This window comes from Leptonotus elevatus, chromosome 5 (genome assembly GCF_054856555.1).
Source record: "Leptonotus elevatus isolate MCC_2025b chromosome 5, RoL_Lele_1.0, whole genome shotgun sequence".
Classification (NCBI taxonomy): Eukaryota; Metazoa; Chordata; class Actinopteri; order Syngnathiformes; family Syngnathidae; genus Leptonotus; species Leptonotus elevatus.
The window spans coordinates 7,470,658-7,488,135 of NC_141243.1; the positions used below are offsets into that span (position 1 = coordinate 7,470,658).

At 37.3% G+C, this 17,478-nt stretch overlaps 1 protein-coding gene across 2 annotated transcripts in view; it reads left to right on the top strand.

The window, feature by feature from the left end:
• The window catches only part of edil3a (EGF like and discoidin domains 3a), an 89,565-nt gene that overhangs the window by 891 nt on the left and 71,196 nt on the right, over positions 1 to 17,478 (top strand). The window lies entirely within an intron of this gene.

Sequence of the window (17,478 nt, forward strand, 5' to 3'; positions counted from 1 at the left end):
TTTTATTATTATTTTATATCACTGTTCTACTTCTACTGTTCTCTTCAACATTTATCTACCAATTCAACATATTCAGGACATCCAGGAATCTTTCCACATTTAAAAAAAATATATTTTAAATAAAATAAAATAAATCAGGTGAATAATACAGTTCAACATGAAAAGTTCTAAATGCGTCAACTTTTCCGCTCTTTCAGAACATCTTGGGTGCTATTCCAAGGATTCCCACAGTCCAAAAATGACACACGTTTCATAATAAAATTCACACGCATGAGAGATTTTACATAAATACTTCTTTCTTCCACATTACGTGACAGATTCAGACCATTCCAATTTCAATATTCAGGAAAGCTTGGCAATTATTCCCATTCCCTGATTCTCAAATTTTCACAATCAAATTGACAAATTTAAGAGTTATTTCACACCCCTTCCTTCCACATTTCCCTTGAAAAAAAAAAATCACCATATTCATAGTCCTTCTTCCACAATTCTTGACCGATTCAATCCATTCCAATTCTTACATCACGCATTTCAACATATCAAATCTTTTCAGCATCGCCTGTCAGCATTCAAATACAGTTTCTACGAAAATAGCATTGTCTAGTCAATTACACAGTATTGGGCTGGATTGAACATCCTCCTCCATCTTTGCCCTGCAGTTGTGCGGTGACAGGACAATGTAAACGTTTCTAGCGTGTACACCTTTCAGTCGGCGTCAGGGCGAGCCTACCTGTGGGATTACTGTAGGAAGCAGCGTAGCTCTCCATGGAAGTGGGTCATGACAGCCTCTCTGTCTGTGCACATTTAGTAACATGCACGCCTCGGGAGTCACACGTCATGCAGACTGAGTTCCGGAGGCTCCCTGAGCATCCTGGTGTCAATTGTGTGGTCGACTCGTGTAATGAAGGCAGCAATCTTGATGTATTTCGGTATTAAAACAAGCCTGTTTAACTCATCCACCGCCATTGACGGCTATAGACGTCAAAAATTCATTTGAACTATTTATATTAGTTTAACATCTTTTCTACTTTTGTTAACAAGAGTATGAAGACGTATATGTTTTTTATTGTACATTTAGAACAGATATAAAATTTGTGATTAATTGTGAGTTAATTAGTGAAGTCATGTGATTAATTACAATAAAAAAAAATCATCGCCTGACGCCCCGAATTTTTAATAATCTTTAAATTGCGTCAGGTGATTACAAATTGTAATTGTAATTAATCGCATGACTTCAATAGTTAACTCACGATTAATCACACATTTTATATCTGTATTTAAAAAAAAAAATATCTAGGTTTTCATACTCTTGTTAACAAAAGTGGAAGAAAACGTTAAAATTAATAGAAATAGTTCAAATGAATTTTTGACGTCTATAGCCGTCAATGGCAGCGAATGTCTTAATTTGGGCTGTTTTGAGTAGAACTCATCAACAGGCAGCTATCTCGAGGAACTGGAGGCACAGTCGATGTGCATCTAAACGACCTACAGCATGCTGTCTTTGTCAGAACCCTACCACATGGAACTTGGGATCATTAGGGATTCTCTTTGTTGACACCCTCCACAAGCTTTATTCTTTGCTCGAGGTGGCAGGTGTCCTCTGAGAGACAGATGCTAGCAAACATCCTTTGGAGGATATCATAGAGTGTCTTTGTCCTCCAGAACAAATTGATGGGGTGGAAGCATTCGCCTTCAGGTAAAACAGACTGCATTGTTTGAAGGGAGCATCGCAATACATCTCTTTCTCTGCTCGGTTACTGGTGCTGAGTCGCACACATTGTTTAGGATCCCGGCTGTCCAGCTGCACAAGGCAGCACATGACTGCACCCCCCGCTCCATGAAGGCAAAGGTGCTTTTGTGCTGGTTTGGAAAGGCCGTTTTAATGAATGTTATGCATCTAGTTTCCGGGTTCTGTCCTTTTATAATGGCTGTGAAATTAGAATCTCTTAGGCAAATGGACGGCCATCTGGAAAGGCAACGTTGTGGTTGTTTGTTATTGATGAGTCATGACAAGTATTGTATTAGTTGGTCACTGCTTGTGTTGCTTAAGCTGCCATTATCCAATAGAAGCTTGTTAAACGCAGCATGACATGTTGTTTTGTGATGATTGAGGTTTTAGAAGCATGGGCAAACTCACAGAAAACTCGGAGAAACAGAGAAGCTATTTCTATGGCTGGCAGAACCACAGAGAATAATTTCACCCATATGGTAGACACTCTTCACACTAATAACCTTGGGTGGCAAAGTACTACAAATATAGTAGAACCTTGCGGTGGAAATGTGAACTGTGTATTTATTTGGTCTATAGTAGGCATGGGCCAGTATTAGATTCTATGGCAATATCGTGATATCGCAATATTAAAATTGGCACAATATAATTGTCATCATGTCGCGATATATATATATATATATTTTTCTCTGTCTTTTTTTGTATGTGCGTGAGTATGTGCATGTGCGGGTGTGTGTGTGTGCATATAAGTGTGCGCTCATTAATTAACCTAAAACCTATTAAAAATCCCATACCGTTCACCTAAACCGAATACTTCCGAATCCAGCTAGAGTTGTGAAGTTGTCAGGAGACCCGAGGAAGGATCAAAGAAAAGAAAGAAAAGTGAAATCCAGCACCGACCAACACCTACTAGATCATGTCACGATATTAAAAGCAGAACATCTGTTAAAAAAAGTGTGGTGTATTCCATGAGTGCTGTTCTGGCACCCTCTGATGGTTATTTCATTAGTGCAGTTCAAATTAATTAGAATTTGTTTTGGCCACCGCGGTGTTTATCACTCCTATAAATCAGTCATACCAGCAAATATTTTTCAACATCTGAGTTAAAAAAGAAAAACATTACTTTTGACTAACACACACAACATTGTGAACTACATAGACCATGATGCTTTGCACCGCTGAGCCAATAGGAGCACATGACAATGAAATGTACAAAAACACAATAAGCCCTCAAAAAATTACCAAAAGAGACGACTTTTTCAACAAGGGGAACAACCGTTGACTTCGGTGGATGGGGGCGGGGCCATACTTTGCCTTCACTGAGAACTTAAAATAAAGTAGGTTATAGCAGTTTCACGACAATGACGTTTTAAAACCGAAAACCAGTAACTGGCCCATTTTTAATCTTTGGTTATGTATTGAATAAAGGCAGTTTAATGGCTTAAATGGATGCAGATTATAGCAATCTTTTGAAAAGCTTATTATATTTAGGTTAGTGAAGGTTATAGTTTAAATACGGGCGACTTTGAATAACAATGACTTGTGGCCAATGTCGACGGTGTCCTTTCCCTCCGCTTTTAAAAGTCATGGTCTTCAATCAGTCGAGAAAGGTCATGCCACTGTCAAGATCCCCCGCCATGATGATCAAAAGCAGTCAAAGTCACTCATTGGAGGACAAAATCGTACTTAATGGTTGATCAGGATTTATGAGTCAATCTTCATAACGCCATCCCTCATTACTGGACATTGGCTTCACTTTCACAAAACTTTGTTTCCCAATAGGATTTGAAGGAGATTTTATTTGTCTGTGATGCTGACGAGTTAATGGATACAGTGCTATTTGTCTTTGAGCAGCTCGGGTCTGAGTTGTGGGGCCCACATTTCATGCTTGACTGATTAGAAGGACAGTAGAGGGACAGTCATGGAGACTGCAAGGACACATGCTGAGGAAGTGCTTATCAAAGAACTTTAATAGGACCTGAGAAGAGCACGGCTAAAATAAAATGGTTGACGTAGCACCGGGGTTGTAAAATTGTGTACACATTTTCAAAGTAGGAAACTGTCATTGGGAATGAATGGGAATTGTTGACTAGCCCTAAATAGGGAACTCAAATATAGTTGTTGAAAGTATATTTTAGTTTAAATTTGGCTAAAACAACCAGAAGTACCGTGGTACTGTTACCACAAGTGGCCAAATTGAGTTTTTATAGTAACATAGTAACCATTGTTTGGTCGATGTTTTGCTTTGTCTTGCGATTATGACAAATCTAAATAAATCGTATACCTTTTCATTAAATTACTCTTAATTGTAAATGAATCCCCATAGATTCTTGCAAATTCCAATTTGGAATTCCTTCAAAATTTTCTCATGGAAATTTGTCAGAAACGTTCCAGAAATTTAGTGGAAATTGCCCATCCATTTGCAGCCTTAAGGAGCATGCACAAGAGCTTCCGGTCCAAAACAGAAGGTCAATCTGCCGTGTCTTTCGAACGAATTGAGTCTCCTGTACTCAATTGATCACCTGTCCAGTTAACTCATTCACTGCCACTGACGGTTATAAACGTCAAAAAAATCATTTTAACTATTTTTATTAGTTAAAAAAAAATTCTACTTTTGTTAACAAGAGTATGAAAACCTAGATTTTTTTAATTGTACATTTAGAACAGATATAAAATTTGTGATTAATCGTGATTTAACTATTTAAGTCATGCAATTAATTACGAGGTGGGGTGGTGCTTTCACTTTCCTTTCTTTTCTTTGATCCTTCCTCGGGTCTCCTGACAACCTCACGACTCACGAAGCTGGATTGTGAAGTATTCGGTTTAGGTGAACGGTATGGGATTTTCTATAGGTTTTAGGTGAATGAATGAGTACACACTCACACGCACGCACAAATGCACACACACATGCACACACTCACGCACATACAAAAAAAAAGAAAAAGAAAAAAAGAGAGAAAGCAATGATGATGACATGTCGAATCGGTAAGATTACCGAATAAACAATACTGAGCTCTCTCCAAAAAAATTTTTTAAAAAATGCAGTGAGTCTGCTTGTATGTTATACTTTCAAATTAGTAAAGCGACATAAGTGAATAGTTACAGTTTGTTTGTATTTAATATACTGCATGTATCACTGTATACCGAAGAAGGGAGTTTCAAATGAAAGTTCAGAGACAGTTATCATGGATGGATGATTTTCGTAGTACAGTTTTCCAGGTGTAATGGTGTGGTTCGGAGAGCCATTATTTCGACGAGGTGTCACAGCGGCATCAGACATCACGATCACTGTCAGCAACGGGTGCCTCTACAGATATTCAATGAAGACAAAATGACTTTGGATAACGTGTACAACTGTGGCAGCCTGCAAATCAGGGGACAAGCACTGGGGCTGTGATGCATTTCAAGAGTTAATGCTATTTTGTGGTTCGATGAATAACACGTTGACTTTTTGTGGAGTAATCTGTGATGCTGTGGTACATTTTCCTGATTTTTTGTGCAGGCACCTTGGGTTCGGTTCCCACTCAGTGATGGTGTGAATGATTGTTAGTCTGTATATGTGCCCTGTGACTGACTGGAAACCTGTCCTGGGTGTAAGTCTGCTTTTTGCCCCAAAACAGCTGAGATTCTCCAGACTCCAGCGAACGAAGCTGTATACAGTAGAAAATGGATGGATTGATGGTATGGCTGGGCGATATGGCCCAAAAATAAAATCGTAATTTTTTTTTCAGACATTCTGGAAGATTACGATTTTAATCGATTTTAAAAACTCATTCACTCCCAGCCATTTTCACTGAAGCAACCCCCTTCGCTCCCGGCTGTTTTACTGGATTTTGACTGATTTTGCAAGGTCCACAGATATTCTGTCCTATTGCTATAAAAACATGGAAGCTACCAAAAGAAAGATTAGAGTATCTTCTTTAATCAGGAAAAATGTATATTTGTATCTGTTTTGCCGCAATTAGTATTAGAATGTAGCTAAGTTTCATCATTATTCACAAACCTGTTGAAACCACTGGGAAAAAAGAGCTTGTTGCAACATGGCCCTGGTTGATCGCTTATACTCAAATCATTACAAATCATAAGAACAACATATTTTAATAATCCCATACTACGGCTTTCCCCTTGCATTGATGATAACCAGCATATCTGCAATGGGATCCTTGATCATTGTGCAAAAGGAGGAGAGTTTTGAATCATAGTGGCTGTTTCGCAGTGATTTTTTTGGTGTCTTTCCCAAGCTCAAGGGGGTCATCAAGGTCACCCATTTTAAAGAAATTGCCATGATGGGGGGATTCCTTGTCGTTTGTATTTGAATTAGGGGTGTTAGAAAAAATTGATTCGGCAATACATCGCGATATTACAGCGCACAATTCTCGAATCGATTCAATATGCGGCCGAATCGATTTGTAATCATCAATTTTTAATGGGAATATTCAACAAAATGTCTTACTTAGGGTTAGGATTCACACGTTAAGCATGGAAGAATGTTATATTAATGGAACATTAAGCCTTAATATTTTATTTCAGTGCTGTTCAAACATGAAACAGACTGCAACCTGAATTTTCAGATAAATAAGTACATTTTCATACAAATCTTACAGTGTACATGTACAAGTTTACTGATGAGTATTTTCTAAATTTGAGTTTAAAAAAAATTAAATTTATAGATTCGTATCGGATTAATCGGTATTGAATCGAATCGTGACCTATGAATCGTGATACGAATCGAATCGCCAGGTACTAGGCAATTCACACCCCTAATTTGAATAGTATCTTCTCTAAGACCAGTCCTGGAACTTTTCAGACACGCCTCCCACACGTGTGTGAGTTTTCAGTTTGGAAAAGGTAACCCAGAACTGTCATCACGCACATTCTTAGATGGAATTTTCTTTTTTTTTTTTTGCATCAAGCATCCCTCATAATTTACTCATTTGCCAAAGAGGAAACAATGCTCCTTTATATGCAGCATCATTGCTACCCTTTTCTTAAACTAAATTGCAGTGAGTGCCAACAAGACAGGGTTTGACATTTGATGAGCATTGGCTTGTTCAATCATTGAAAAAACAGTCAATTAAGGTCGAGTGTATTTCACGGGAAGGGTTATTTGGGGTAATGGCATAAGGCATATGTCGTTCATTGCCATTTGACATGCGGTTTATTAAGTCAGACTATCTCCAGCGCAGATGTTACAGATTACCCTTGAATTATATCAATCATTACAAGGACAAAGAGAGGAAGCGATCTTGAAAAGTAATTTCAGCAAACGGCAACTAGTTATAAAGCTTCAAATAAAACCAAGGCAAAGAATCATCATGTGCACTGAGTTATCACACTCCATTATAACGTAAAAGGCCAAGGGTGCCAACAAGCGATGGGAATTGTTAAATACAGGTATAAAAGGGGATAAAAGGGCTAAGGGGACTATCACATGGTAACTTTGGCTCTATTAAATTAAACACACAGCGTAGTGAAGTGAGGTGAGGCGAGGGCAGGACTTCCTCCGGCGGACTGGTTTAATCAAAAAGATGATATCTTGTGTTGAAATCAACGTTCTATTTTGTTTGTTTTCTGATTGTGGCAACAATAATTTTGCGTGGAAAAATTGAATGAAATCCTTAGCTCTCTAATACTAATAGGCTAATGTTTACAATTGTTCACATTTTGAGGACATCTCACACGTGGAAACATCCCTTACCAAGTTTGAAATCTGTCCCTGCAGTCAAATTATTCTGAGCAGGTTGTCATTAAACAACTGACAACATAAGCAATTTTGGATGTCGTGCTACAATTTGAATCGCACCAAAACTTCTACCTTACACTGAATTGATATTAATTTTTTTACATTTACATAAAGACACGATTTTTAAAGCTTCCCTTGGGAGAGTTTCAGGGGAGGCTGAGTGAATAGAGATGGGAGAAAATTACTTTGTCTTATTGCCTGTCGGAAGGACACACCGTAAAATTCTGACTGTAAGTGAATTGGTTAAAGTGAGAGTTCACAAACGAGTGGGGCTTTTGCATTCAGCATCTGAACACACTTCTTTTTCACGCATTTTTCTACTGTCTATTTTCATGTTAAAAAGACGTATTCACATCTTTAATGCATGTTATATTAAATAACATCACTTTCATGGCAGAGTGCAAACCTCTACCAAGGACATCCCTCCATTTTCCATTGCTCATTCTGTTAAGTGTCTTAGGGAGGCAGCCAGAACCCGTGACCATGTGGCAAACACACTAACCGCTTGCCCAACAATTCTTTCTTGGATCAGCATCAGAAGTCTGGATCCAATTTCTATGGATCATAATCATGTTTGTTATTGGCACATACAGAAGCTACGCACCAAATGTTATCAGTGCTTGTTGCTTTCGGAGTCATGATAGTAAAAACAAAAACAAACAATGCTTCCAAAAGCATAACCTTCATTAAATTAGTCATTGTTGTTTGGTGCATTGAATAAGTATTTCCATGCATGTCCTACTGTGTGAGTGGTCATTGAAGCGAGTGAGTACATGAATGCAAACACTTTTTTTTTATTTGTTATTTTTTTACTTTGTTTATAAAAATGAAAATAAAAACTGAATTTACATTCATACCAACATTGTTAGTATGGGTCCCAGATATGTCATAGTCAGTCCTGGATGTAGCCATGAAAGCATTTCAAGTTTGCGAATGAGATTTAAAAATGTTCATGCTAAACATTAGGGGTGGGAATCTTTGAATGTCTCACGATTCGATTCAATTCCGATTTTTGGGTGCACGATTCGATTGAGAACGGATCTTCGATTGGTAACGATTTCTGATTCAAAAGGATTTGATTGACAATGATTTTTGCTTCAATTTATAGATGTTCAAGGAATCGTAATGATCCACTCTAGTCTGACATTAGCGAGCTACTCGCGGCACTTTTATCACTCAAAAGAGAACGGCTCCACGCTGCAAAAAAACTGTTTTTATTGGAAGAACTTGATTGTGACTTTTTCCTTCTACTCTCTAAAATGGCTACAATTTAACAGTGTATCAGACTGCGTGGAACCACACTGCCCCTAAGTGGCCAAATCGGTTACAACATGAACAGCGCTCCCAATAAAGGCACACACAAACAAAGGGAAGACAGTATAAAATAATTAAAATAAAATCGATTTTGGGACATTTAAAATCGATTGTGAATCGTTCTAAATGAGAATCACGATTCTTATGAGAATCGATTTTTTGGCACACCCCTACTAAACATATTCTTCATCATCCTGACAAGCTAATTTGACAGTCCGAACTCTATACCACAGTTTGAGGTGCACCAAATACAGTATTTTCCTAAATGAACCTGCAACATCTAGGATAATGGAGACACTAGCTGAATTGTTTCCCTTGTATAGTTGAGTCACAGCATTCATGTGACAAAATGTCATCTTCATCCACTGAGCCACATGGAAAACATGGCGGTCTGACAACAAGAGGCAAAAATGTAACCAACACAATCAGAACATTCCCTTTACTACAGAAACAAATACTCTTCCATAAATAGAAGCAGTACTTTAAATTATATTTTCATCTGCACACACAGTTATATGTTATAGGTTAAAAACATAGACATTTTAAGGTAAGGGCATTACACTATTTTGTTTTCAACTAACCAAGTTATTAATGAAAGTCAACTTTTTATTATTATTTTTTTTTTGCGTGCGAGGTTCTCATTCTTTGATCTGTTTCCCTACATCGGGTCATATGAAGCAGCACTTCCATCCCAGTCTCTTTAACTCATTCACTGCCATTGACGGCTATAGACGTAAAAAATTCATTCAAACTATTTCAATTAGTTTCACATTTTTTTCCACTTTTGTTAACAAGAGTACGAAAACCTAAGGAAAAAATTATTGCACATTTGGAACAGATATAAAATTTGTGATTAATCTTGAGTTAACTATGGAAGTCATACGATTGATTAAAATGTTTTAATAATATTTTCTTTTCTTTTTTTTATTAAGGGCATCAGGCGATTATTTTTTTTAAATTGTTATTAATCACATGACTTAATTTCTGTTATTAATGTACAATACATTTTCTTCTAGGTTTTCATACTCTTGCTAACAAAAGTGGAAAAAACTAACTAACAGAAATAGTTTGAACGAATTTTTGACGTCTATAGCCGTCGATGGCAGTGAATGAGTTAAGCTTCTTCTGGGAAACTAGAGTGCATGTGGGAGATCTTGTCTCGTAGAAAGGTACAAACGATGGGAGGTGTCCAAGTTTGTAATGAGGCTAAAAAGGCTCTCCTGGCTCACGGGCAAACTAGGGCATGTGTAATGAGCTTTGAGGGTAGCTTAGAGATAGAGAGACGTGTTGCGAACCTGAGCATTGCCACAAGCTGCAATTCTACAACATTTTTGAAAGACAAAGACGGAGATGTGCAAATCTGAATGTGTCTACCAGGTTTTATATATCCAGCAGTTATTTATTTATTTATTTTTTACTGATAATTTTCCTCATTAGAGTTACAGATAATTGAAACCTGTTCTTGGGTACGCCCTGGGCAACATTTAACCTCTGTCGATACATTTTTACTAACATGTAATCAATGAAGTCTTACTGATGACTAAATCTCCCGTTTAAGTAGAGTCACTTCCAAAAGCAGTCGTCCCATGTCTTATCCCACTGATCAGTGTCAATCAACTGCTATTGTACAAGGAATGCAAATCGCAGGCTAAAATGATTCAATATTATCCAAACGCTTTTCTTGTAACACGCAGTACCAGACTATGTCAGTTGCACATGTAATACTATAAAAGCTAATGTTAACATCAAAGGGTTTTTATGCAAATTTCTGTCAGCATGTGATTTGCAACGCGCCAGGATTCGCACTCACTTTGTGATATTTCTTTTTTGTCGCAATATTATTCTTGCGAGAGATAGGAAGTCATTGATATTGTTCTCACTTTTTAGGCGTGCCTAAACTGACGTCGGAGAATAGCACCAGGGGGAATTACATCACTGCTGTTTAAAAATGGAGCGTGTATGTCTATTTGATGTCTTTATTAGGTTTTGAATGTGGCTTTTTCTTCCATTAAATTCACTCTGCCAGTCACACTTAATAAGACCGCCTCTTGCTATACAGTTACAAACCACACTATTATATTACCATACAATCGGAGCATTATAAAGAACTAAAGAGTTGAAGTTATCAGGTAAATCTCTTCATCTACTTAATAAGTAAACACCATCTGAAGCTAGGCCGCTCTTTAAACTTTGTATCGGGTTAGAGGGCTTTTTATTTCCATTTTATTGAACCAATTTGTCAAGCGAGACCTGGCCAGGAGAAAACACAAAGTTACAGACATACAAAGTACAATTCACAAAGCACAACATTTTGGATTAAACCATCAGTAAATTGCTCAAACCGCCAATTGCCATTCATTGAAAGTAGTTTCCCACGTCTTTCAATTTAGAATTAAAAACGTTTTATGGCATCAGTCCTTTGAGCTTTAAGTCATTCTTGTAGAATACCCAAAAGCCTTTCTCCCATTTTCTGTCAAGGCGGATAGGACAGAGAGCAAATTAAATTAATTGAATAATTTAATTCAATATTTATTTCAAACAGCGTGTTGAGTTCCAGAAAAATACCGCAGCCTGGGGAGAAAGTTCTTTGAAGGTTGTGGTTTGTGGCTTTTTGGCCCCCGAAACTTGTTTTTATGACAGACACTCTAGACAGGCGAGGATGACGCAAGCGGCAATCTCTGAATACAAAGTGGTCAAAGCTGAACCATGACATTTTGATTATGAGAAATTATTTTGTGACATACTTTTTTTTCCCCCCCTTGACATATCCAGAGCATACCTTTTTGTAGCAGTACCTTCATGGTATACGTATTAGCATGTCCCAGTCCTGCCTGTTAATGGCAGTGAGAAATCTGCTTTAGTGTCCCTGCAAGGAATTTCTGGAATCACTTGTGGGCTGTGCACCACCGATCGATCAATAAGTTAAACCGGTTCATTATCGCAACAAGCCATTCAATCTCAGCTCTCTCAGGAACACATTGTACGCTCTCAGAAGGATAATAAAATGACGCTACATGGCTGGCACATGCTAACCCCATTTTGGACGGGGATGGTGTAACTGATGACGCAGTTTCAAATACGTACATTTTAGTGGGCAGTCATTTTTGGTCATCGTCTGCCTTCTGTAGAAATGAGGGCAAACATTTAAAAGGAACAAAGCAGCTGCACGTGGTACATTTGAGCTGTCTTTCATCTTCAACTTTACTTTTAATGGTGACCCGGATGTGTCTTTCAAAAGCTCCTTAACTCATTCACTGCCATTGACGCCTATAGACGTCAAAATTCATTTGAACTATTTCTATTAGTTTAATTTTTTTCCACTTTTGCTAACAAGAGTATGAAAACCTAGAAAAAAAAATTAATTGTAAATTTAGAACAGATATCAAATTTGTGATAAATCGTTAGTTAACTAGTGAAGTCATGTGATTAATTACAATTAAGAAAAAAATATTATTTAAAAATATATATCTTTAATCGTAATCAATCGTATGATAATTGTATTTCTGTTATTAATGTACAATAAAAAATAGGTTTTCATAAAAAATTAAATTAAATAAAAAATTGTTAACGTAATAGAAATAGTTCACATGAATTTTTGACGTCTATAGTCGTCAATGGCAGTGAATGAGTTAATGGTCAGGGTGTTCTCTGTTATCAATGATTCATTCATCTTTTTCATTAGCTGTTTTTTTTTTTATCCGACCCTAACTCTTGTGATGTAATGGCACTTTTTTTTTAAATTTTTTATTCCATTGTAGATCTGACGTTCATTTCACCTTTAATCAAGTTTGTTATTCACATAGTTGCTTTTCCTATGACATGGAGACCAAAATGAATGTTGCGTATTTTGGACTTCACCAAACAATCTCACTCCTCCTCTAAACCAAAGCAAGCGCATTCCCCCTGAGCTATTACATCCAATTACGAAGACTGAGAGTTTCGCCCCTCCTGCTTCTTCGAACACTAACAATGTGGAATACATGGATGCATGTCATGGATTTTTCTTCTATTCTTTGGTGTGGGAAATAATCACAATACACGCTTGGCAAGGAAACAAAGATGCTCTGTTTTCCAAGATTGGACTCTTTGCCCTTTGCTGCTCAGCACGCGCAACTAGAAAACTCACTCGTACAGTGTTATTTTTGTTTCAACGGTTTGCCAATGATATGTATCTATATAAAATATTAAAATATAATTTCAGGATATCAGACATTTTCATGTATGCAAATGTATTGGGATGACAAGGTCAAGTCATTTGTTTCTGTTGCGTACTGAAAGTCAGAAGTCCAGCTTTTATTTCATGGTATTTACAAATAAATGAAATACAATGAAGTAACATGACAGTGCACATTTTGTCTGAAAGCAGCCATTTTTTTCTCGAGTGTGCAAAAGTATTGGAACAGACGTTATTAAATTAACTTAAAGTGAATAACATTTGAGATTTGGTGGCATAACCTTTACTTGCAATAATTGCATCAAACCTGTGATGCATTGACTTCACCAGACTATTGCATTCTTCATTTGAAATGCATTTCCAGGCCTCTCCTCTTCAGGGCATAGCATGCCTGCTCTATTGGGTCAAGGTCCGTCTAAGACCTTCCACTTTTTCCCCAGATGAAGCAGACGGTTTTGTAGACTTCAGAATTCATTCTGCTACGAGTACCATCATGAGTTACATCGTCATCAAACACGAGTGAGCCTGTTCCAGAAGATCTTAATTTCCACCAAAGTGATGAAAAGCTCAATGTATGGCGAAAGAAAGCATCTGTAATGCAAAAGCAAACATGAACTGAAAGAAGCTGCAGTAAAAGCCTGGGGAAAAAAAATCTGAATTAATTATGTATATTCAGAACCTCATTGAACTTGATGGTTGGTATTTTGAAGATCCATCCAGCCATCCATCCATCCATTTTTAGAACCGCTCACTCGGGTGGCAATCAATCTTAAATGTCCATGAATAAAATAAAAACAGAGGAGTTACATCGTATTTTATAGAGAGTTTTATGCTCCACTTTAATTACATTCTGGTTCCACTCCCACATCAACCATTTAAATCTTTCTGACTCCAACTGCTCCCAGGTAATTTGGAGTGCTGTTTACAGGTTACATTTTGCTGCTTCTTAAACAAACATTTTATATCCTGATGTATTGGATGCAACGTGCTTGAGTTGCCTCAGGATCAATCAGACACACCGCGCAACTCTAATTACCAACATCAGAGATGACATTTTATTGGCAATTGTCGGAATGTTGTACATTTTTCTGTTTGTGTATTCTTGACTTCGGCTGCGTGAGTACGTCATTTGCTCTCAGTATCGTACAATTGTTTTTCTTATTCTTGTTCTTGAGGTACCGAGCATCCCACACACACACACACACAATATATAACATTATGGATTCTTCATAGTTTTACTTTTACACTCTTTAACCCAACAAAGTAAAGCTGTGATACAATCACCATATTGTTTCAAGTAAGATTGAAAATATAATAATAAAAATGCTGATGACGCAATTCACAAATTCACCTGTTCTCATTTTTTTCCCCTCTGAAACCTATCCTCAGTCAAAAAACTCACCTACTTTATATACAGTAATGTCGGGTTTTGGACTTGTCCAGATAATCTATGCATTGTTGGTACTTGAATCATTTACACTGCCTTTGTGTGGTCGTCGTCTGGCGGACAATTGGATGACACTTTTTCAGTCCAGCTGAAACTGTTTCAGCGATCACGTTACCCTTGAAATCTTCTCTTCTGACATGGATGGATGAGCTTTTCACATTCAAGATGGTGTTGACAAAAACGCTTCATTCACTTAGAGAAGCGTCAACAATGTCTTTCTAATTACTGTCGCTATTGTTTGTGCGCGTGAGTCATTTCACAGTCAGCCGCCCACTCCAAACCAAGACGATTTAATGTTAATAAGCACTGCCATGATGAAACAAAACACCTCTAAGGGTGACATTATGTGGGAGATGGATGTGCGCTGAGCATCTGCTGGGGATTGAAGTGTGTGTGTGCGCGCGCGCGTTTTGGTTCTGGACATAAAAGGGACAATTGTCGCTGCGATATGGCACATGCACACATTGCCATATGTGCGTTGAACTAAATCCTTAATAGATGCAGATTTGTTTAGACACAATATAAGTTTCAGACTGGTGAAGGATTCAAACCAACCTGTAAATTCAATGAATATAAAGTTTATTCTGTGCTTGTGTTTTTCTTTTCACATCCATACAGATGAGCTTGTGCTGCCTCGTGGGGACAAGCAGTATAGAAATGGATGGATGTTTATTCTAGTGCAGACCATTACCATATTACAGGCTTTGGTACAAGCAGATGTATGTCGCCACAATCAATAGATGATATTGAGTTTTCGCATGACCTTCTTTGCGATAGTGTGCCATTAATTTTCATTCTGACTGCAGCTGCCTTCCATTTACATAAGGGTAATTGATATTGCAAAGAAGAATATTGAAAAGAGATATGAGACATGTAAAGTAAAGCTTGATCCAGTAATTATATCCAGTCTTATTCAGGACATTTCGACAACTAATTGGTTCAAGCAAATGTATCTTGCTTAAATTTCAACTTATGTGTTTTTCGTGATATGAGCCATTGTTTGTAAGATTTTTTTGCTTTGATTTGCAAGCAAAACTTGAGATATGAGCACTATATGGTACACTATCACAAAAAGCAGCAGTTTGGGAGTAAACCATAGAAAAAAGAGGCTTCAAGATGTATTAGTAGCACTCCCTGTTGAAATGTATTGCAAAATTTAACATAAAACTAAAATAATTACACGTAGCTTAATGCTGGCAAACAATGGAAAACACTATAGGCGGGCTAATGAATAGCGTCTGTGTCATGGTGTCATAATTCAATTGATAAGCAACGGATATTTGAACACAACAGCAACACATGTTAACTGGTTAAATAATTCTCACAGGCATATAGATAGCAGAAGGAACAGAACAATGTCAGTGAAATACAGGCACAAAAAAAACGATGTTATATGTGATCTCACTAGTCTAAACGTGACATTCGGATGAATTATTATTATGTTATGCAGCAAAATCCAGCCGTTTTTTATCCATCTCAAGGACGGCTATTTTGTCACTTGCTGTCGACTGAAGATGACATCACAGTTGCTCAGGGCTCAGGCAATGAACAATCACGGTTGAACGACTGTGATGTCATCTTCAGTCGACAACAAGTGGCAAAATGACCAATCACAGCTCACCTGTTTTCTGAAGCTGAGCTGTGATTGGTTGTTACCTGAGACCTGAGCAACTCTGATGTCATTTTCACTTGACAGCAAGTGGCAAAATGGCCGCTTTCTGATATTGATTAAAAACTGCTGGGTTTTGGTGCTTAACTCACGCACCCTCATTTGGCTCGTTTGAAATTTGCGAAACTCTGACCAAAGTTTTACTGCTTTAGATTCAGAACAAGAGAGACTTGAGACACACAAACGGGATTTGTCAGCCCCAGCGAGTGCTGTCACGGCTGCCGGCATTAGCAGTGACAGCCGACTGTCAGTCTTCATGCCACACTGCTAAATAGGGGTACCATCCATTACCCGGATTCTTTTTGACATTGCCATGTGGTGATTGGCCATGAAGGTGCAAGTGATGAGCTTTATAGAGTCTTTGCGTCAAGTGGACATCAAAGTGACTTCCATCCAGTAATCAGTGACGGGTTCATCTCTTCGATACCAACTCGGGCAAAATCTTGAAAGTTGGATATCTCTGAGGGTGGATGTCGTTTTTCTACAAAATGTGCATCATAAGTCAAATAAATCTAAGAGTTTCAAATTAGGGTAATCAGTCAATAGACCTCAATAATATGCTAAATGAAATTCAGACAATGATAAAATAAATGCTAGGGGTGTCAAAATTAGTGTTTTGTTTTTTTTTTAACCTGTAGTCACAACGCAGCAGACACATCCACGTCAAACTTTAGCAGTGATAAATAATAATAATAATAATGCATATATTTGTGGGAACTGGGGTCAAGTTGTATTTTGCAATTTTTTAAAATGTGCCTAATTTCACAAGTTTCTTCATGTTAAATAGGTCTGATAAGGGAAATAAAAATGCACTGAGCTGTCACCAATGTCTTACAAATGCAATTATGCCATCTGGTGGCAGAAAAATGATTGCAACACAAATCAATATCACATTCATTCTCGCCAGTACAGTACACCTTTTTAATTGTTACTCAATTTTATGAATTATTCTGAAATTACTGTATCAATGACTAAAACATGCAGCCATATTTCTATTAGGTTAACGTATTTTGTCCACGTTTATGTTAACAGGAGTATGAAAACTTGGGGAAAAAAATATTATTGTACATTTTACTGTTTATTGTACATTTAAAACAGATATACAATTTGTGAGTAATCGTGAGGTAACTATTGAAGTCATGCGATTAATTATGATTATAAATTTTAATCGCCTGACACTCCTAATAAATACATTTAAAAAATCTGCACACCATTATATACCTTTGTGGGCTGCATTTTGTTTAGATGTGAGGTACAACTGCAACTGAGGATGATTTTAATATTGTTAATTAATTTTGGTGATTAATCCGGATCATTTATTTGCGATGGTCATTTTCTCGATATACATTCGAAACCAATTTAAAGGCATCCAAAAATAGTTCCGCCGGCTTTTCAAAATTTG